A 22778-nucleotide genomic window follows, 5' to 3' on the forward strand; every position below is an offset into this window, starting at 1 on the left:
AATTTAACAACATTCCAGACAGAGGTCAAGAATATTTATAGAAAACAAAAATACCCAGCATCCAACAAGATAAAAGTCACAGTATCTTGGCATCCAATCAAAAATGACCAGATATGCAAGGAAGCGGGAAAACACAAACCATAATCCACCCAGAAATAACACAGACAGTAAAATTAATAGACAAGGACATTAAGCAGTTGTTCTAACTGTATTCCATATGTTCAAAAACCTAGAGGGAAGATGAGACATGTTAAAGAGAGACGTGAAAGATATACAAAGACCCAAAGAGAATCACAAACAGACTCTCAATCCAGCAAAAGGCAGGAAGAGAGGACAAGGCCCCAAGAGCACACGCTGAGCCCTGACCGCAGGCCACGCCGGGCGCCGCTGCACTCTCAGCGCACCCCTGCTCCCCCGCCCGCCCTGCACTATTTCCCGACTCACTGCCAGCCTCTGCAGCGGACATCTCGGCACATGGGCCTCTGCCTGAAACGCCCTCCCTCCACCTTCCTTACCTGGCAAATTCCTATCTGCCCCTCAAATTCAAAATTCAAAGACAATCACTTTTATCAGGCTTTCTTGAGTCCTTCCTCAGCACTATTGCAAGAGAATCAACATGCTGTAATCTAGTTTTAAGTATTTTTTATTTATCGTCAATCATGAAAAAAATATTTAAAATATTAAAAAGTCCAGAAAAAAATATAAAAATATCCACGTATTGAGATCTAATAAATGTTAACTATTTGCTTACATATGGAGACCGTATTAGTCGCTCAGTCGTGTCCGACCCTGGGTGACGCCATGGACTGTAGCCCACCAGGCTCCCCTGTCCATGGGATTCTCCAGGCAACAATCCTGGAGCGGGATGCCATTCCCTTCTCCAGGGGATAGCACCAACCCAGGGATCAAACCTGGGTCTCCCGCATTGTGGGTAGATCCTTTACTGTCTGAGGCACCATGGAAGACCACTGACATATGCCACCTACTTAAAAAAATGTTTCTAGGAGTTCCCTGGTGGCATGGAGGGTAAGAATCTGCGCCACAGAGACCCGCCCCAGCAAGGCCCTGGGGGGCACCCGCCCCAGCACACAGATGAGACTGGCAGGCAGTGCCTGCCTGGACCTGCTCTCAGCACCGCGCTCCTGGGAGAACCAAAACCAAGGCGGCAGGCAGGCACGCTCGCGCCTAGGCTGCGCCTGTCACTCCGGCTACACCGGGTCCTCGTCGCTGCGCGTGGGCCCTGTCAAGCAGCGGTGAGTGGGTGCTGCCCTCCAAGTGCGGTGCAGGCTTCTCGGTGCGGCGGGCTCTCTCGCCCAGGAGCGCGGGCTCCAGGGCGCAGAGCTTCAGGAGTTGTGGCACACGGGCTTAGTTGCTCCAAGGCATGTGGGATCTTAGTTCCCAGACCAGGAATCGAACCCGTGTCCTCTGCATAGGCAGGTGGATTCTTAACCACTGGACTACCAGGAAAGTCTCTAGGCTGAGACCCTGGAAGGAAAAGTAATGTTAAACAGGCAGCTAAAAAGCAGTGCCAAATAGGCAGAAAAACTCCCCAACAGCACGAGGGTAGAAACCGGGGCAATGAACAGAGCTGAGTCCAAACAAGAGCACAAAAGGACTAATTTAAGGAACACTGATGCAGGGTGACGCCTACCCTAAGAAGCAACAGGAGCCGCTGTCATGGGGGCCTTATTACTAAGGGCCGGCAGCCCGTGAGCCAAGTACAACTCAGTGTAGTGGGGAATCCGCCACCAAGCCCGCCACCAAGAACCCAGGTCACAAGTGAGACTGCAGAGGCCGCAATCGTGACAGGACCAGACCAAGGCCACGAGGTTACTGTCAGCTCTCGAACGGGAGCCCAAGCTGTCTGACAGCAAAGTCCATGCTCTCAGTCTCTACATGATACCAGACTCTGGCCCAGATTCTAGTTGATACAGGGGGAAAGAGGCCTCACAGAAGGGGCAGTAGGCTGAGGCAGATGGAATGGAAGCAAAGGCACGACCCAGGGCGTCACCCAGCGAGCCCCCGGAGTAGAGCGCCCAGGGCCTTCACCGTGACGAGCTGGGGTCAGGCAGTGGCCACGGCGCACGACCTTCTGAGTGTGCTCAACACCAACGAACTGCACCCTTTACAAGAGTGGATCTCACAGGACAGGAATTACATCTTCATGAAAAACACGCACACTCAGTGGGCTGACAGGCAGGAGTCAAGTTCCCAGAGGAGAGCAGACCAGAGGCGCCAAGGCCCCAGGAGCCACAGCTCGCCCCCCAGCGAGAAGGCAGCTCTGTGGTGCCCCCCGAGGAGAGGCTGGGGGGCTGGGAGAGAGCCCGCAGGACTGAACTCAGGAGGCAGGGCGGCGACGGCTCCCATGAGGAAACCTGCTGGAGCTCTATCTACTCCTTTGAAGTTACTGACCACAAACCTCATGTGCACAGAGAACACAGCCCGGCGAGCCTACTTCCTCTTGGAGCGAGCTTGCCTCCCCTGAGACGACTGGGACAGATGCTGGACAGACACGAACTCTGCACAACCCCTCGCATCAAAAAGCAAGGCTCCCTGCCCAGGACCCCCAGTCACCACAGGTGGGGAGCGATGGGGCGGGTCCAAGTCTCAGCTCCGAGAGGCCTCACGGCCTCTGCTCTCGCCCCCGAGGAGCCCTGTAGCCGGTGCAAAGAAGCACTTCCAGCCTCCCTAAGGCTGACTGAACCCTGGAGAGCCCCGGCTCGCGAGGAGGCCCAGCTCCACACACACAGCAGACAGGAGCCAGCGCCACCCAAACTGGGTTCAACCCAACTCAGGAAAAACAGTCCTTTGATTCCTTCTGCTCCCTCGCAACCCTTCAACATCCTTACCCCCTAATTCACAGAAAAAGCACACGGTCTCAAGTGGGAACCCTCCAGTCTTCTTGCAGGTTTGGCTCACCAAATCTGCAACCCCCATCACAGTCCCTGCCCCCGCCATTACAGCACAAAAAGGGCCTTGCTCCCGCCAAGACAGCCACTGCACCCGCACGCTCAAGCCTGCCCTTCACACCGCTCGTCTGCCTGTCTCCCCTCACTCACTGTGCACACGCACAGGCGTGCACACCCCACCCCACAGACGCTTCTCCGATCCTGCTCACAGCAATGCTTCCCCGAGGGACGCTGGCTCGCGCCGTCCCCTCCCATCCAGCTCCTGCGCCCACCACGCCATTAGACTGTTGCCATTAAGGAAGTCAGTGCCCACCCAGGACTGCCCCCTCAGCATCTCCCAGCCTGACACGGTGGAAGTAACACCATGTCGTAGCTTCCCTGACACCATACCCTGCAGGGTCCTGCGGCCCCCAGAGCCACTCTCTGTCAGCTCCCACTTCGTCTGCTCAGTCCACCAGCGGGCACCTCCCAGCGTCAGTCCTATCTCCCTCCCTGCCCTCTGCTGCACAGGTTCAGAAGTGTAGCTCCCTGAGTTCTGGGTCTAGAAAAACTGGAGCAGCTATATCACACTAATCTCCCTGCTGATAATAAGTATAAACTCTAAACAAAACATAAAAACAGCTATTTGAAGATACCAGAGACCACTCAAAAACATGCAGTAAGTGGGGGGAACACAGTCACCGAAAGAAGAGCGAACCCCATGAGCTCTACACTGAAGAGCTCCTGACGCAGCGTCGACCACAGGAGAGAGGTCCGATTTCAGGGCTACCAGGACGGCTGAAACAGAATGGGAAAATCAAAAAGAGAAGTGCACGCGTGTGCTCAGGCATGTCCAACTCTATGAGAGTGAAAGTGAAAGTCAGTCGTGTCCGACTGTGTGTGACCCCATGGACTATAGAATCCATGGAATTCTCCAGGCCAGAATACTGGAGTGGGTTCCCTTCTCCAGGGGACCTTCCCAACCCAGGGATCAAACCCAGGTCTTCCACACTTGCAGGCGGATTCTTGACCGGTTGAGCCACCAGGAAAGCCCAAGAATACTGCAGTGGGTAGCCTATCCCTTCTCCAGGGGATCTTCCCAACCCAGGGATCAAGCCCAGGTCTCCCGCATTACAGGCGGGTTTTTTACCAGCTAAGTCCAACTCAGTAAGACCCCACAGACGTCAGCCCATTAGGCTTCTCTGTCTGTGGGATTTCCCAGGCAAGAATACTAGTGTGGGTTGCCATTCTCTTCCCCAGGGGATCTTCCCAACCCAGGGATCGAACCTGCATGTCCTGCATTTGCAGGCCAATTCTTTACCACTGAGCCACCAGGGAAGCCCAAGACGAATAAGGTCTGAGGACTGGATGTAAAACATGGTGACTACAGTTAATAACGAGGCACTGAAATCTGCTAAGACAGAACTGAAATGTTCTTAGCATATGTGTCCGTGTGTATGTCCGTGTGTACACATAGTAAGACAGTGTAACTGTGAGAGTTAGCTAGGCGGGAAGAATCCCTTCACGGTGTTCACATTCATCAGATCATCACAACGCCCTTTTAATATATTACATTTTTATTTGTCAATTACACCTTGATGAAGCTGGGGGGGGGGGTGGAACTGAGCAGAAAACAGCTGTTGTGAGATGAAAGAGCTAAGCCAAGATTTGGCCGCTGTCCAGCACTGTGGAGACAGAATTCAGAGGTTAAATTTTGCTAAACTAGATGGGTTTTCTATTAAAATCTCAGAAGGGCCATGCCTTAGGAGTAAAACCCATGTTCCAGAGCTAAAAGTTATGCCCTAAAACTTAGAACAAAACCAAAACATATCTACTCTAAAAAAGCTTCGACAGGATTAAGATCTTCTAGTCATTTAACAGCCTGCCCTAACAAACCTCAACACTCTTTAAGGAGAGACAACCTAAAGCAAAGTTTCTAGCAGACACTACCCACAATGTCCATTTTGCAATTAAAAAAAAAATTTATTACACATGCAGAGAAGAAAAATGTTACCCATGATCAAGAGAAAAAAACAATCTACACGAAGCAAAAATGACCATATATTGAAACTGGAAGATGAAAACTTCAAAAGAGTAATTATAAATATGTTAAAGGATTTTAGGAAAAGAGAACAGAAGGAATGACAGGTGGAGAATATTAGCCTGGAAATGCAAACTTGAAAGAAGAACCAAAAGGAAATTCCGGAACTGAAAAACTCAGTGAAAGTGCGAGTCGCTCAGCCGTGTCCGATTCTTTGTGACCCCACAGACTGTAGCTTCCCAGGCTCCTCTGTCCGTGGGATCCACCAAATCAGAATGCCAGAGTGGGCAGCCATTCCCTTCTCCACAGGATCTTCCCAACCCAGGGATCAAACCCAGGTCTCCCACACTGCAGGCAGATTCTTTACTGTCTGAGCCACTAAGGAAGCTGAAAACCACAGCATCTGAAATGAAAATGTCACTGGACAGAATTAATAACAGAATGGGCACAAAGAGGAAAAGCGGGGAGCTTGATGACAGATGAAAAGAAAATATACAAATGTAAACAAAGAGGGAAAAATGAGTTTGAAAATACCAACACATTCAAAACCTGTGGGGCAATATCAAACAGTCTAAAATAGATACCACCAGATTCCAAGAGAAGAAAGATTAGGAGGTAAAAGAAATATTTAAGAGGCAATGGCCAAAAAGTTTCCAAAGGTGATTAAATACATCAACCCACAGATCCAAGAAGGATAAATACAGAAACACCACACCTAGAAGATTATACCCAAATGGAAAAAAAGTTGTTAAGAATTTAATAAAAATAAATATATATCTTAAACACAGAAGGAAAAAGGATATCAGGTAAACAAAAGTAAGAATGACAGCTGACTCCTCATCAGAAACAACAGAGACCAGAAGACAATGGAAAAGGGCTTCCCTGGCGGCCCAGGGGTTAGGACTTCACATTCCAATGTGAGGGTCAGGTTTGATCCCTGGTCGGGGCGCTAAGATCCCACATGCTTTGTGGACAAAACACAAAACAAACACCCATAAAACAGAAACAATATTGTAACAAATTCAATAAAGACTTTAAAAATGGTCCACATTAAAAAAAAAAAAAAATCTTAGAAAAAACCCACAATGGAATAATTTTTTCAAAGCACGTAAGGAAAAAAGCTGTCAACCTGGAATTCTATATTCAGCAAAAATACCTCTCAAAACTGAAGGGTAAGTAAAGACTTCTTCAGACCAACAAAAATGCAGTGCTTCTGTCCCCAGCATACCCACAACATAAGAAATACTAAAGAAAGTGCTTTAAGTCAAAGGAAATTGATCCCTTATAGAAATCCAATCCACAAAATGGAATGAAAAACTTCCCAACTCATTCTTTGGGACCAGTATTCCACAGATATCAAAACAAAGAATATCATATGGGGGAAAAATTCATACACAAATATCTCTTATGAATATATATATGATATATGCAAAAAAATCCGTAACAAAAAACTAGTGAACAAAAATCCAGCCACCTTTTTTTTTGGAGGGGAGGGGCCATGCCTGGCGGCGTGCGGGATCTTAGTTTCTTATTCTTAGTTCCTCAACCAGGGAATTCCCCCCATACCCCCACACTAAGGGCATTTATCCAAAAATGCCAAGTTACTTTAACGTCTGAAAATTAATTAATACAACACATTACACTGGTGGGGCTTCCCCGGCAGCTCAGATGGTAAAAGAACCCGCCTGCCATGTGGGAGACCCAGGTCTGATCCCTGCTCGGAAAGATCCCCTGGAGAAGGGAATGGCGACCCGCCCCAGTATTCTTGCCTGGAGAACTCCGTGGACAGAGGAGCCTGGCGGGGTACAGTCCATAGGACCGCGAAGCGTGGGACTTGACTGAACGACTAACACTTTCATTTTCGTTACACTGATAAGATAAAGGACAGACACTAAATAACCATCCCAACAAATGCAGAAAAGGCACTGGACAGAATCCAGCACCCTTTCATGGTAAAAACACCCCCAAACAAACTAGAGGGCAACCTCCTCAACCACTGAAGACCCACGGCACCCACACCACCACTTCTACTCCGCAGTATAGTAGAGGTCCTAGATGGTACTACAAAGAAAAAGAAACAAAAGGCATAATAATTGGAAAGGCAAAGTAAAACTGTCTTTATTTTTATGCAGACAGAATACAAACCTACCATGAGAACAGATAAGTAAACTGAGCAAAGTTGCAGGATGCATGATCAGTATACATAAACCAACTGTGTTTTTGCATATGAACAAGTAACTGAAAAAATAATATAAAAATATTTTAAATAACATCAAAACTATCAAATACTTACAAACATACTGAATGAAAAAAGTGATCTTTCACACCAAAAATTACAAAATGTTGCTGAGAAAAATTAAGGAAAATTTAAATAAATGGAGAGATGTACCATTTGCACAGAAGACTCAGTTAATATAATAACTCAATTCTAAAACTGATCTGGACTTCCCGAGCGGCTCAGTGGTGAAGAATTCTCCTGAAATGCAGGAGACTCGGGTTCGATTCCTCAGTCGGGAAGATGCCCTGGAGAAGCGAATGGCATCCCACTCCAGTATTCTTGCCTGGAGAAGCCCATGGACAGAGGAGCCTGGCAGGCTATAGTTCATGGGGTTGCAAAAGAGCTGGACACGACTTAGACTAAACACCACCACCACGGATCTAGAGATTCCATGTGATCCCAACCAAACTCCCAGAAAAAATTCATGTCCAAATTGAAGAGCTTATTCTAAAACTGGCAAGACAATCTCGTAGAGGAATAAAGGTGAAAGTCTTATACGACCTGAGTTCCAAACTGACCGTAAAATCGCAGCCATTAAGACAGCATGGTGTTGGCATAGGATAAAAAATAGACCAATGGAACATAATAGAAAGCCCAGAAATAAACCTGCATACACATGTTCAGTTAATTCATAACAAAGGTTCCAATGCAATTTAATGAAGACAGTCTTTTCAACAAAGGATACTAGAATGATTATCTAATTCATATGGGGGGGAAATGTACCCTTTTCCACTTCACACAAAAAAGACACAAGATGGATCATTCATAAAGGAGATCAGTATTTGCCTGGAGGTGAAGGGGCAAAAAGGGTTGGCAGGAGGGATCCCAAAGGGATGTGAGAAAATTTGGGAAATGATGGATACATTCACCATCTTGACTGTGGTGATGATTTCACAGGTATGTGCATATGTCAAAAGTTATCAAATTTTACACTTTAAACACGTACGGTTTAGGCACTTCCTTGGTGGTCCAGGGGCTAAGACTCTGTGCTCCCAATGCAGGGGGGCTGGGTTCAATCCCTGGTCAGGGAACTAGATCCCATGTGCCACAACTAAAAATTGTGCATGCCACAAGACCCCACTTGCTGCAACTAAGACCTGGCACAGCTAAATAAAATGGACAATTTTTACAAACACGTAGTTTATTCTATGTCATTTGTATCTCAAGATAGCTGTTTAAAAGAAAAAGAGTACTCATAAACTTGAATACAAAAGCTACCACTACAAAGCTTCTATGAAGACAAAAAAGTGGACAGTGTCTTCACAATTCTGATGCAGGCACAAGTTTCTTACAACATATGATAAACATAAAAAGAAAATACTGACAAATTTTTACTTCACCCAAATTAAAATTTTCTCCTCATAAACAGATACCATTAAGAAACAAATAGGCTGAGACTTCCCTGGTGGCCCACTGGTTGAGAATCTGCCTGGCAATGCAGGGGACACGGGCTCCTTCCCTGTGGAGGAGCTAGGATCCCACATGCCACAGGGTAACTAAGCCCACTCACAGCACAACCACTGAGCCCGCACACGCTGGAACCCACAGCGCAACCATCAGAGAGCCCGTGTGCCACAGCTGAGACCTGTCGTGACCAAATAAATAAATTTTTTTCAGAAAAAAAAGAATCGGGCAAATTACAAAATAAGAAAAAACATTAACCCCTCATTTCCTCTCCTCCTCCCACTCCCTCACTGTGTGTGTATCCACATCATAAAAGACTTCAACCAGAATTTTTTTAATTGCTAAAATTGAATAATAAAGACAATCCAACAAAAAGCAGACAGAAGACTGGACACTTAACAAGAGATACACAAATGGTCGAAAAGCACATGAAAAGTCACTCACCATTGTTTTGTTTAATTGTATTTATTTACTTATTTTTGGCTGCGCTGGGTCTTCCTTGCTATGTGGGCTTTTCTCTAGCTGCAGTGAGCAGGGACTCCCCTGGCGTCTCACTGCCGTGGCTTCTCTTGTTGCAGAGCACAGGCCCTATAGAGCACATGGGCTCAGAAGTCGCAGCTCCCGGGCTCCAGAGCACAGGCTCAACAGTCGTAGTGCACAGGCTTAGTTTGTTCCGCAGCATGAGGGATCTTCCCTGATCAGGGATCGAACCTGTGTCTCCTGCACTGGCAGGGAGATTCTTTACCACTGACCCACCAGGGAAGCCCCACCGTTGTTATTAAAACCATAATGAAACACCACTACCACCTGCATTAAAATTTAAAAAAAACTGATAATATCAACTGTTGGTATGGCTGTAGAGAAACTAGAACTCTCATACACTACTGACGGGAGTATAAGATGGTACCAGTTTGGAAAACTCACAGTTTCTAAAAAGATTAGACATAAATCTATTCTATCACCTAGCAATTCCATTCCCACACATTTACCCCAAAGAAATAATACATATCCACAAAAGAATGTACAATAAACTTAGTGACTAGTTACAACAGCCAAAAGGTGAAACCAACCCAAACATCAATAAGAAAACTATTTTCACACAAAGGAATATTATTCAAATGAAAAGCACAACTACAGATAAAGGAATCAAAATATATTTCAAAAATACTGAGCAAAAGCAGACAGACACAGCGATTCCCCTGGCGGCCCAATGGCTAAGACTCCACGCTCCCCACGCGGGCAGCCCGGGCTCCACCCCCGGTCAGGAACCGCAGCACTCGCGCCACAGCTGAGAGGCTGCACCTGAAGACCTTGCACACCTCAACCAAGACCCAGCACGGCCACACAAACCCAGACACACAGAGGACTATATACTGGACTTTCTGGCTCCATGTGTATGCCGCTGAAGGACCTGCAAAATTAGTCTAAAACACAGAAATCAGAATTAGAAATCAGAATCAGGAATTGTTACCTTTCACTTTTGAAGGACGGCTTTAACAACCATGGGAAAGGGAAAGGGGAAGTGAAGTCGCTCAGTCGTGTCCGACTCTTTGCGACCCCGTGGACTGCAGCCCACCAGGCTTCTCCGTCCATGGGTTCTCCAGGCAAGAGTACTGGAGTGGGGTGCCATCGCCTTAACAACTAAAACGACACAGGAAGACACTGCACTCACTCCCAACATCCTGCCTCTCCCTCTGTGATTCCTGTGCTGATGGCACTCCCCAACTCAACCTGCAGCCTGGGGCCCCTCACAGCCCAGAGTCAGCAGGTACAAGAGACGACTGGAAGGCCAACGTTTTAACCAAGGCTCTGAGTGTCTCCCCTTTACCCCGGCCACATATCGGTCTTATCCAGGTTCCTGGAGGAGGTCCAGGATCTTTGCATGTGCTGTCCCCTTAGTCCAGAACGCTCTTCTTGCCTTTCAGGGTTTAGCTGACATTCAGTTCAGTTCAGTCCAGTCACTCAGTCGTGTCCGACTCTTTGTGACCCCATGAATTGCAGCACGCCAGGCCTCCCTGTCCATCACCAACTCCCCGAGTTCACCCAAATTCTTGTTCCATCGAGTCGGTGATGCCATCCAGCCATCTCATCCTCTGTCGTCCCCTTCTCCTCCTGCCCCCAACCCCTCCCAGCAACAGAGTCTTTTCCAATGAGTCAATTGTTTGCATGAGGTGGCCAAAGTACTGGAGTTCCAGCTTTAGCATCAGTCCTTACAAAGACATTAGAGAAGCCAAAAGGAAAGGTAAGCCAAAAAGGAAGGGACGTGAAGAAGAGGTGAACAGCTGAGAGAACCAGTGACAACTCAGGCCCTGAGAAGCCAAGGGCAGGGCAGGAAGAGGCCACGGGGAGAGGTGCGTGGGTGAAAGTCGCTCAGTGGTGTCCAGCTCTTTGCGACCCCATGGACTGTACAGTCCACAGAGCTCTCCAGGCCAGAATACTGGAGGGGGTAGCCTATCCCTTCTCCAGGGGCTCTTCCCCCACCCCAGGGATAGAACCCAGGTCTCCTGCATTGCAGGCGGATTCTCTACCAGCTGAGCCACAAGGGAAGCGGGGAGGTGACAGGTGGATAAAAGAGTAACAGGTTGGAGAAGGCCTTATGGACAAGGCAGGGGGGTACAGGGACAGAACGGGGCCGGGGTAAAGTGACATGCAGGAAGTACGTGGAAGTGACTGGACGAGCTGGTGGTGATAGACCAGGGCATCAGCAGCGAAGTGGGAGCACTGAGTAACAAGTCTGTGGTCGATGCAGGGAGTTAGGCTGTGAAGACACAAAGCGGAAGGGGGGCTGTATGGAGGACCCCACAGTGATGGTGCGAGGACATTCACGGGGCCTGAAAAGTGCATAAGGGAAGGCGACAGGTGTGAAGGAGAGGTGATGGAGGGAGACACGGGGCAGTGAAAGGGCACTAAGAGAAGTCGCTCCGTCGTGTCCGACTCTTTGCCACCCGTGGACTGTAGCCCGTCCACGGGGTTCTCCAGGCAGGAGTACCAGAGTGGGTTGCCATGAGGGTGTAAGGAGATGACAGATGGAGATAGGCGGCTGGAGAAACAGGAGCCCTAACGGTGACGGGACGGGCACAGCGCGGGGAGAGGAGGCAGTGATGGGGACGGGGCCAGATGACAGAGGGCTCCGGCGAGGGGAGCGCCAGGCGGCGGGCACCGAGCGGACACGGGCAGTCCCGGGAGCAGTGCCGGGCACCTCGCCGGCGAGCGCGGCGCTGACTGTGGGGGCCCTGGCAGCACGGGGGGGGGAGGACACAAACGCGAAACTTACTGACGAGGAGGACGGTCTCTGGGGGGTCGCTGACGGGGGCTCCGACTGGGAGGGCGCCGCAGGTGCGGGGTGGCCGCCGCCTCGAGGGGCGCTGGTGGGGCGGACATTAGGGAGCGAAGACTACTGCCCTGGGGGCCCTAAGAAAGCGGAGGGGTGGTCCCCGGCGGGAGGTCACCGGCGGCGGGCGCGGACAGAATGTCAGCCCGCGGGGCACACGTGGAGAGGACGCGGACGGGGCAGGGCTGGCCTGGGGGACGCTGACTGGGGGCGCCGGCAAGGTGAGCCTCCCGGCGGCAGCTGACATGGGCACACGGAGGCGCGGGCCCCGCCGGCTCCGCAGGCCAGCAGCGCCGGCCCTCAGCCGCGGCCGCACTCACCTGCCCCGCGGGCCGGGCGTCGCGGCGGCTCCTCGCAGGCCCGGGTGGAGGCCAGGGACCGGGCGGAGGCGAAGCCCGGGCGGCCCGAGGTAGGCCGCGCGCACATGGGCCCGGCCGGGCTAGGCGCCCACAGACCCTGCGCCCACAGATCCGGCGCGGCCTGCCGGCGCCTCAGAACCGGCTCAGGCCCCGGGCCGCGCTCCGGTCGCTCCAAAATGGCGGCGGCGGCGGTCGGCCGCGCGCACGCCGGGGGCGGGGCCTCGCGCCTGGGTGGGGCGGGGCCTCCGTGTGGGTGGGGCTGTTGTGGGCGGGGCCGCGCGCGGTGGGCGTGACCGCGGGGGTCGGAAGGGCCTCAAGAGGTAGGGGCGGGCGTGGCTTCCTCCTCCTCTAGTCCCTCCATGTAAACATCTCTTCCTCTGTCGTCGCCTTTCTCCTCCTGCCTTCAATCTTTCCCAGCATCAGGGTCTTTCCAATGAGTAGGTTCTTCTGAGTTCTTCAGGTGGCCAAAGTATTGGAGTTTCAGCTTCAGCATCAGTCCTTCCAATGAACATTCAGGTCTGATTTCCCTTAGGATGGACTGGTTGGATCTCCTTGCAGTCCAAGGGGCTCTCAAGAGTCTTCTCCAGCACCACAGTTCAAAAGCATCAATTCTTTGGCCCTCAGCCTTCTTTATAGTCCAACTCTCACACCCATACATGACCACAGGAAAAACCATAGCTTCGACTAGACAGGCCTTTGTCAGTAAAGTGATTTCTCTGTTTTTTAATATGTTGTCTAGGTTTGTCATAGCTTTCCTTCGAAGGAGCAAGTTTCTTTTCACTTCAAAATGGATCTGATCCCTGGCTATGCCGAGCCTTGTCAGCAGAGGGTGCTGGAGAGGTTGCCAGAGAAGGTTTGCTACAGGGCCGCTCCGCTGGCGTCAAGCGCTGCTTCCCCGGGCTCCCACATTTGCCTAGCCAGCTCCTCCCGAACATCTTTCCCAGGTAGACCGCAGGGTGGATTTCTGGGAAGTTCTGTAGGGTGATCGTTCATGAAATGGGGGTTAAAAGCATCAATCTTACAACCGAGAATAGATTACAAGCCCTGAAAACGAAGACCCCACCCCACCCCCCACCTCTGAGGCTGGAGGGGCACTAGGCAGAGTTTCAGAATAGGGGCCAGTGCTTGAGACGCTCGGGCTGGTTGTCCTGCTGTGATAGCCGGCAACCCTCAGCCTGATCATGATGCTCTTCTGGGGTCAGCTAGGACCCCTCTCCTCTCCCATCCACCCTGAGTTCCAGTCCCTCCACTTCTAACTGGAGCCCCTCTCCCCGAAGCCCTAGTCTTAGAACAGTCTCTCCCACCAAACTCACAGCAGCAACCTCCCCACGGGCTCCCTGCTGCTACCCTTCCATACTTGCTGGAGGCCAGCTTGTCATAGTCAGCAGAGCACACAGTGGAAACAAGTCCAACTGCATCCCTCCCCCAGGGGCTCCCGTCTCACACAGCGTGAAAGCCAGTCCCTGCTGCCACCCACAGGTCCTACACAGTCGGGTCTCATTTGTGCTCTGCTCCTTGTTCATTTAGCTCCAAATCATGACACCCTCCTGCCACAGGCCATTCTCTGTGCAGCCTGTCACACCCTCCAACTGTCCCCGTGCTAACTGACCTCCCACATCTTACTCCATCGTCCGCTTCTCTCTGAGGACTTCCCTGGCCTCCCTACTTAAAATCTCAAACCTCCATACACACACGCACGTGTACACACACACATGCACGCAGGCACACTCACAGCCCCTTTCCCTGCTTGGTTTTTCCTCCTTGTATCAGTAGTCAGGGTTCAATAAGGAGACAGAGACCACACAGTGACTTCAGAGAAAGTTTGATATAAACACTACTGATAGTGAGATTAATTATAAAGAATGCTGTATTCAAGAAAGGACAGAACATTCCCTGCTCAGTGCTCCCAGGACCCAGCTCCATTATTGCAGAGCAGCAGAGAAAACTGGATCTGGATTTGAGGCAGTAAGTGGAAAGTGGACTGACTTCTGGAAAGTCAGCTTCTGCATGCAGCCTTTCAAACATACCTGAACTTCCTATCAACAAGAAACAATGCTATATTTTCACCTGACGAGGGACACCTGCTCTTACTGTGAGTGAAGAAGCCTCACTGTCCCCTGAGGGAGAGCACCTGTGCAGTCCCAGCAGCCCCCGCATCATCACTGGCTCATTCATCACTCCTCAGATGGTCACTGCCGCACTGAGTATTCTCTTATGCTGTCAAAACTCGATAGTAATGTTAACTTTGGACAACTTGTGTATTTTTTAACTAAATTTATTATTCAGTGTATGTATTCAGTTCAGTTCAGTCTCTCAGCCGCGTCCAACTCTTTGTGACCCCATGCGCTGCAGCACGCCAGGCCTCCCTGTCCATCACCAACTCCCGGAGCTCGCTCAAACTCATGTCCATCGAGTCAGTGATGGCATCCAACCATCTCATCCTCTGTCATCCCCTTCTCCTCCTGCCCCCCAATTCCTCCCAGCATCAGGGTCTTTTCTAATGAGTCAGTTCTTCACATCAGGTGGCCAAAGTATTAGAGCTTCACCTTCAGCATCAGTCCTTCCAATGAATACTCAGGACTAATTTTCCTTTAGAATTCACTGGTTTGATCTTGCAATGCAAGGAACTCTCATGAGTCTTCTCTAACACCACAATTCAAAACCATCAACTCTTCGGCACTCAGCCTTCTTTGTGGTCCAACTCTCACATCCATACATGACTACTGGAAAAAACATGGCTTTGACTAGATGGACCTTTCTTGGCAAAGTAACGTCTCTGCTTTTTAATATGCTGTCTAGGTTTGTCATAGCTTTTCTTCCAAGGAGCGTCTTTTAATTTCATGGCTGCAATCACCATCTGCAGTGATTTTGGAGCCCAGAAAAATAAAGTCTGACACTGTTTCAGTTGTTTCCCCATCTATTTGCCATGAAGTGATGGGACCAGATGCCATGATCTTCGGGGGTTTTTTTTATTTTTTTTATTTTTTGATCTTTGTTTCTGAATGTTGAGCTTTAAGCCAACTTTTTCACTCTTCTCTTTCACTTTCATCAAGAGGCTCTTTAGTTCTTCACTTTCTCCCATAAGGGTGGTGTCATCTGCATATCCAAGGTTATTGATATTTCTCCCAGGAATTTTCATTCCAGCTTGTGCTTCATCCAGCCCGGCATTTCGCATGATGTACTCTGCATAATACTTTGGCCACCTCATCTGAAGAGTTGACTCATTGGAAAAGACCCTGATGCTGGGAGGGATTGGGGGCAGGAGGAGAAGGGGACGACAGAGGATGAGATGGCTGGATGGCATCACTGACTCAATGGACATGAGTTTGAGTGAACTCCGGGAGTTGGTGATGGACAGGGAGGCCTGGCGTGCTGCGATTCATGGGGTCGCAAAGAGTCGGACACGACTGAGCGACTGAACTGAACTGAAATGTTGTTCCATGTCTGGTTCTAACCGTTGCTTCTTGCCCTGAATACAGATTTCTCAGGAGGCAGGCAAGGTGGTCTGGTATTTCCATCTCTTGAAGAATTTTCCACAGATTGTTGTGATACACACAGTAAAGGCTTTAGCATAGTCAGTGAAGCAGATGTTTTTCTGGAATTCTCTTGCTTTTTCTATGATCAAATGGATGTTGGCAATTTGATCTCTGGTTCCTCTGCCTTTTCTAAATCCAGCTTGAACATCTGGAAGCTCTTGGTTCACATACTGTTGAAGCCTAACTTGAAGAATTTTGAGTATTACTTTGCTAGTGTGTGAGATGAGTACAATTGTATCGTACTTTGAACATTCTTTGGCATTGCCTTTCTTTGGGACTGGAATGAAAACTGACCTTCTCCAGTCCTGCAGCCACTGCTAAGTTTTCTAAATCTGCTGGCATATTGAGTGAAGCACTTTCATAGCATCATCTTTCAGGATTTGAAATAGCTCAGCTGGAATTCCATCACCTCCACTAGCTTTGTTCACAGTGATGCTTCCTAAGGCCCACTTGACTTTGCACTCCAGGATGTCTGGCTCTAGGTGAGTGATCACAGCATCGTGGTTATCTAGGTCATTAAGAATTTTTTGTGTAGTTCTTCTGTGTATTTTTGCCACCTCTTCTTTATAACTTCTGCTTTTGTTAGATGCATACCATTTCTGTCATTTATTGTGCCCATCTTTGCAAGAAATGTTCCCTTAGTGTCTCTAATTTTCTTGAAGAGATCTGTAGTCTTTTCCATGCTTTTGTTTTTCTTATTTCTTTGCATTGATCACCTAGGAAGGCTTTAGTATCTCTCCTTGCTATTCTTTGGAACTCTGCATTCAGATGGATGTATCTTTCCTTTTCTCCTGTGCCTTTCGCTTTCCTTCTTTTCTCAGCTATTTGTAAGGCCCTCCTCAGACAACCATGTTGCCTTTTTGCAAACTGTGTATGTAATATTTCAAGTCATTTAACATTTCTAATTGAAGGATAGTTGATTTACAATGTTGTGTTAGTTTCTGCTGTGCAGCGAAGCAAATCAGTTACAGATACACACTCACCCATTCTTTTTTAGATTTCCTTCCCGTTTCGGTCACCGCAGACCACTGAGTAAAGTTCCCTATGCTGCTCAGCAGGTTCTCGTTAGTCATCTACGGTATCATTACTGTGTGTATGTCAATTCCAACATTGTATATTTCTTAAAAATGGAAAACAGAGAAAAGACAATAGTTAGTTTATATATTATATATGCAAAGAGAAAACATGCCAAGCTACTACAGTCCTTGTTTCTGAAAGTGGTCGCAAGATGTAGTTGATAGTTATGGCTTTTCCATAGAACGTTCTTCCCATAGTGTACACAGAGCACCTAGTCCAAAGCCAGGCTGAATCCAGAATTTCTGGACAGAAGGACCAAATAAAATAAACTCTATCACTATAAATACCAAAAGCAAAAGTATTCACCAATCAATTAGGAAAAGTAAAACTGTGATATGAAATAAACGTGCCTCTGGAGCACAGTCAGAGCAGGAAGAGCCATGGCCTGTCCTGCTCTCCTCAAGAGACCAGCGGCGCGGCAGCTCACACACGGGGGTAACGGGAACTGATGCCTGCGCGCTCAGTCACTCAGTCCTGTCTGACGCTCTGTGTGACCCCCTGGACTGCAGCCCACCAGGCTCCTCTGTCCATGGGGTTATCCCAGCAAGAATACTGGAGTGGGCTGCCATTTCCTCCTCCAGGGGAATCTTCCCGACCCAGGGATTGAACCTGAGTCTCCTGCATTGACAGGCAGATTCTTTACCACTGAGACACCCGGGACTCCCCAGCTCAGAAAACTGCTCCTCCATAAACCAAACAGGATCAACACAGAGACACCCACACTTGTATACACCATAACAAAATGCCTGGATGTCAAAGACAAAGAAATCCATGAAAACCGCAAGAGGAAAATGACCCCCATCCCACCCATGGGAAGGAGGACACGGTTAAATATTTGACTTCTCACAAGAGACGATGGAGGCCACAGGCAGTGAAATGGCGTGGGCAAAGTGTTGAAAGAAAAACGAAACAAAAAAGAAAAATGTGCAAAGGAAAGACAAAACCTGCCAATGAATAAATTTTATACTCAGCAATACTATCCTTCAAAAATGAAGGCTGGAGAGAAAAATGAAAATGAGATAAAGATAGTCCCAGTAAACAAAACAGGAAATTTATTGGGAAGAGATTTCCCTTATCAGAAACACTAAAGAAAGTTCATCAAACTGAAAGAAAATGAAAAGAAAAAGAAAGTTCTTCAAGCTGCTCTCTCAAATCAATAGGAGTGAAGAAAAAAAATTTAAGACAGGAAAAAAAAAACCAGGAGTGAAGAACCAAATTCAACAACTTATAAAAAGACTTACCTACCAAGATCAGTGGGGTTTATTCCAAGAATGCAAAGTTGGTTTAGCATCCAAAATTCAATTAATGTAATACACTATATTAATAGAAAAGAGGGTAAAACCCACAAGATTGTCACAATAGCTGCTGAAAAGGCATTTTACTAAATTTAACACACATTCAAGATAAATACTCTCAAAAAACTAGGACCAGATGGGAGATTTATCAACTTCATTAAAGGAAAATATCTATAGCTAACATCAAACTTAATGGTGAAAGATGTTATGCTTTTTAAAGACTGGAAACAAGCCAAGGATGTCTGCACTCACCACCTCAGTTCTACACTGTAGGATTCTGCATGCAAGCAGCTTGGAAGTCACCAATCTCTGCTGAGAAGTAAAGGGCTAAACAAACTGAAAAATTAGCGACTCTTCTTGGGTCTGTAAGAGAAGAGAGAACACAGCAAACCACTCTTCCCAAGGTAGGAGAGACAGGCAGGTGAATACAAGTCGTCACAGTCTGCAAACATTCAGGAGAGAAACTGACTTGAGACTCTGTGTGAGGAAGTGGGACCGAACTGTAATTAATAAATTTCTGGAGGCTCACCATAGACAAGTCTGAGAGTTAAAAACACCACGGGGACTCAGTCCTAAGGGAGTCCATACAGTGCTGTGAGATTTACTCCTGGAACATGACCAGGTTCCCAAGTAAATATCGCAGCAAAGTCCCCTCAAGCTTTCTGCCGAGGGAGGGAAGGAACCATTCCCAACGTCCTGAGCACTCTGTTTTTCCTAACAAGGCTGCCTTCAAGGAAATCTTGTTAGCCAGAGCCTGACCTGCTGGGGTGTTATCAGAGCCTAACTGACCTGGGAAAGGGAAATGTCCAGCTCCAGCCTCCCCTGGACATCCTGCCCCAACCAAGGGGAGATATAAAACGGAGAAACACTTGTGAAGTTCCCATCCAGAGGCACAGACTCAGTAAGAGACTGGGGTCTCATCCCAAGATGGATTGAGGCCTGGGCTCTGGTCCCAGGGAAGAAGGCTTCCCTTCCCCCACCCCTCACCTGATATTACTAAGGCTTGTTTTTAGCAGGTCCTTCCACCCAGTACATCATGTCTGGCTGTCACAAAATAATTACAAGGCAGATCACACAATTAAATGGCAAAAGACACAATCTGAAGAGACAAAGCACAGTTCAGAACCAGACATGGCAGAGAGATTGGAATTATCAGACTAGCCAGGATTTTTTACAGGAAAAGGATACAAGGTAAAATCAACAAAGGGAAAAGGCTCCTGGGGCCAAGCCTGGGGAAGACCACGTGCCAGCTGCCAGGGTCCTCCTGGAGTTACACTGGAGAAGCTTAATTGTCCCAGGGAGTCATGACAAAGGGTGTGAAGCGTTGCCAACCAGGGAAGTTCATTAGAAACTCAGCAGCCATGGTCTTAGCAGGAGCCTATATTTGTTTGCTAAGGCTGCTGTAACAGATACAAACCTGGAGAGCTGAACAACAGAAATCCGTTCTCTCACAGTGTAGGAGGCCAGGAGTCTGAAATCAAGGTGTCAGCAGGCTGGGTTCCTTCGGAGGCTCTGAGGGACCATTTCACACATCTGCTAACTTCCGGTTGCTGCCAGCAATCCATGTGGGTTTCACACTCCAGCCCCATCTCTGTCTCTCTACAGGTTTATTTGCGACTGCCCGGGTCTTCATCGCTGCATGTGGGCTTTCTCCAGTTGCGGTGAGCAGGGGCTCCTCTTCCTGGTGGTCCGGGGTTGAGAATCTTGCTGTGCTCCACAACAGCAGAGCTGCCCCCACTTGCCGCAACGAGAGAGAGAGCCTGTGCACAGCAACAAACACCCAGGGCAGCCAAAAAACAATGGAAACGAATTTAAATTTTAAAAAAGTAATAAAAAGGCTGACCACATCAAATGTGGCAAGGATGTGGAAAAACTGGAACCTTCGTACATTGCTAGTGGTAACATCAACCAGTAAAGCCTCTTTGGAAAATAGTTTGACAGTTTCTTATACACTGAACATACAGCCCAGAAAAGGGGGAGAAGGAGGAGCTGTGATAATATAACTGGAGTCCACTGGGGGAGCTTGGAGGCTTCCCAAAGGTTGGGCTGTGACAGTCTTTGATTGGCTTGGATGTCCTTGGGTGGAGGGAAGTTTTCTGCTTCCTGTTAGAGAAAAAGTAGAGACACCTGTCTTCCTGTTTCTGATAACTGACAGTGAACCATGAGCATGGGAACGCTCCCAACCGGAGCGTTCTGGCTATCCTGGCTCCAACTTCAACTGAAATTTCTTTAAATAACTCCACTGAGAGTGGATTATGAAAATGTCATGCATCCAGACAATGAACTACTAGTCATATAAGGGAACAAATTACTGATATTCACAACAACATGAATGAACTTCAAAAATACTATGCTAAGTTATGACCAACCTAGACAGCATATTAAAAAGCAGGGACGTTACTTTGCCAACAAAGGTCCATCTACTCAAGGCTATGGTTTTTCCAGTAGTCATGTATGGATGTGAGAGTTGGACTATAAAGAAAGCTGAGTGCAGAAGAATTGATGCTGTCAAACTGTGGTGTTGGAGAAGAGTCTTGAGAGTCCCTTGGACTGCAAGGAGATCCAGCCAGTCCATCCTAAGGGAGATCAGTCCTGGATGTTCATTGGAAGGACTGATGTTGAAGCTGAAACTCCAATACTTTGGCCACCTGATGTGAAGAGCTGACTCGTTTGAAAAGACCCTGGCACTGGGAAAGATTGAAGGCAGGAGGAGAAGGGGACGACAGAGGATGAGATGGTTGGATGGCATAACCAACTCAATGGACATGAGTTTGGGTAAATTCCAGGAGTTGGTAATGGACAGGGAGGCCTGGTGTGCTGCGGTCCATGGGGTTGCCAAGAGTCAGACACGACTGAGCAACTGAACTGAACTGAAGTGCAAGAAACCAAACAGAAAGACTGCATATTGTATGTAGTAGTTTACTGCGTGCCTGTTAAGTCACTTCAGTCCTGTCTGACTCTTTGCGACCTTATGGACTGTAGCCCACCAGGTTCCTCTGTCCATGGGATTCTTCAGGCAAGAATACAGAGGTGGGCTGCCATGCCCTTCTCCAGGGGATCTTCCTGAGCCAGGGAGCAAACCCAAGCCTCTGATGTCTCCTGCACTGGCAACTGGGTTTTTTTGTTTACCACTAGCATCAGCTGGGAAGCTATAGGGCTGTGCAACAAATTATGACAAATTTAGTGGCCTAAAACAATGTACACTTACAGTTCTGGAAGTCAGAAATCTGAATTGCATCTTATGGGGCTTAAATCAAGGTGTCAGCAGAACTGCATTCCTTCTGGAGGCTCGAGGGGAGAATCATTCCCTTGCCTGGTCCTAGCTTCTGGAGGCTGCCTGCTTTCCTCGGTTCATGGTCCCTTCCTCCATCTTCAAAGCCAGCAGTGTGGCAACTACCAGTTTCTGATTCCATTTTCTGACTCATTTTGGCCCATGGATTCTAGGCAGAAGTGTTATATCACGTGTTGTTGTTGTTGTCTAGTCTCTAAGCTGTGTCCAAGTCTTTTGCAACCCCATTGACTCGAGCCTGCCATGGCTCCTCTATCCACAGGATTTCCCAGGCGAGAATGCCGGAGTGGGTTGTCATTTCCTTCTCCAGGGGATCTTCCTGATCACTTGTAGGCCAAGGCAATTAATAGCTAGCAGGTCTCCACTAATCTCTTTTCCACTGCCAGTGCCATAAAAGGCCATGAGTTCCAGAGGTAAGTCAAGAAGAGACACCTGATTCTCCCATCGGTCTATGGACAGTGAAAAATCTACTGAAGACTTGGGAGCTGTTACTCCGACCTAGTCTATCCTAGGCTAAGTGCGGAGCTTTCCTTAAAAAAAAAAAAAAATATATATATATATATAGAGAGAGAGAGAGAGAGAGAGAGAGAGAGAGAGAGAGAGCGCGCGCGCGAGCGTGTCAGTTACATTGTCTCAGCTCCAAAGTCGTCCTTCCATGATCCTGTGTGTGATGGGGGTGGGGGGTATGAGACTCTGAGGCCACATTTTGAGGGGCAAGGGCTGATGATGCCGTAGAAGAAGAGGGGGCTTGCCATCTGCCCCCAGCCACACTTCCCCACCGCAGCCGAAAATAAAACGGCACTGCTGGCTGGAGTTACGCGTTATACACAGAGTTCGGTTTGGACAGACGGATCTGAGACAGTATGCAAAGGCTGTCCAACAGGGGCCCAGAAATGTTTGGAAAAGCGCTGGACCCAAGAGGCGAGGAGGGCACTTGCGGGGGTCTCCCAGCACCGGTATCCGGGCTAAAGAAAGCAAAAGTGCCCCAGAGGTCACACACGGACCCTCTGCAAATCCGCACACCAGGAGGCGACCACGGGGACAAAACTCGAGGGAGACCAGGACAGCCGGTAGAGTGGGAGGTCAGAAACGACGAAACCGTGCCGGGCAGGGCGCTCGCCCGACTCAACCAGGCGGGGACACGCCGCGCCCCCCGGGGCCGCGCCCCGGCCCTGGCTCGGCTTCCCCGATCACTCCTCCCACCGGAAGTCCCTCCTCCAGGCTCGGGCCGCTCTGGCCCGCGCAGGAGCGTCTCGCTTGTGGTCTCGGAGCCTCTCCGC

General features: G+C 48.8%; 1 protein-coding gene and 1 long non-coding RNA gene across 13 annotated transcripts in view; both read right to left on the minus strand.

Moving 5' to 3' along the window:
* The window catches only part of PPP6R2 (protein phosphatase 6 regulatory subunit 2), a 60857-nt gene extending 48350 nt beyond the window's left edge, over positions 1 to 12507 (minus strand). For 4 of the 12 annotated variants that reach the window (XM_044940700.2, XM_044940699.2, XM_044940697.2 and 1 more), the window contains exons 1-2: positions 12263 to 12504; positions 11886 to 12022 (exon numbers count right to left, since the gene is read on the minus strand). The gene's annotated coding sequence lies outside the window, so the exon portion shown is untranslated. Of the gene's footprint in view, positions 1 to 11885; positions 12023 to 12262 lie in introns of all 12 variants that reach the window. The other 8 variants (XM_044940703.2, XM_044940704.2, XM_044940702.2 and 5 more) reach the window with 6 other exon arrangements.
* A 473-nt stretch (positions 12508 to 12980) lies between these two features.
* LOC123333137 lies at positions 12981 to 19195 on the minus strand. Its single transcript, XR_006550277.2, has 3 exons — positions 18462 to 19195; positions 16821 to 16957; positions 12981 to 13275 (listed from the first exon to the last, which is right to left on the minus strand). It is a non-coding gene; the product is annotated as an uncharacterized LOC123333137 (long non-coding RNA).
* Between the last annotated feature and the right edge of the window lie 3583 nt (positions 19196 to 22778).

The sequence above is a fragment of the Bubalus bubalis genome, chromosome 4 (assembly GCF_019923935.1).
Source record: "Bubalus bubalis isolate 160015118507 breed Murrah chromosome 4, NDDB_SH_1, whole genome shotgun sequence".
NCBI classification, from domain to species: Eukaryota; Metazoa; Chordata; class Mammalia; order Artiodactyla; family Bovidae; genus Bubalus; species Bubalus bubalis.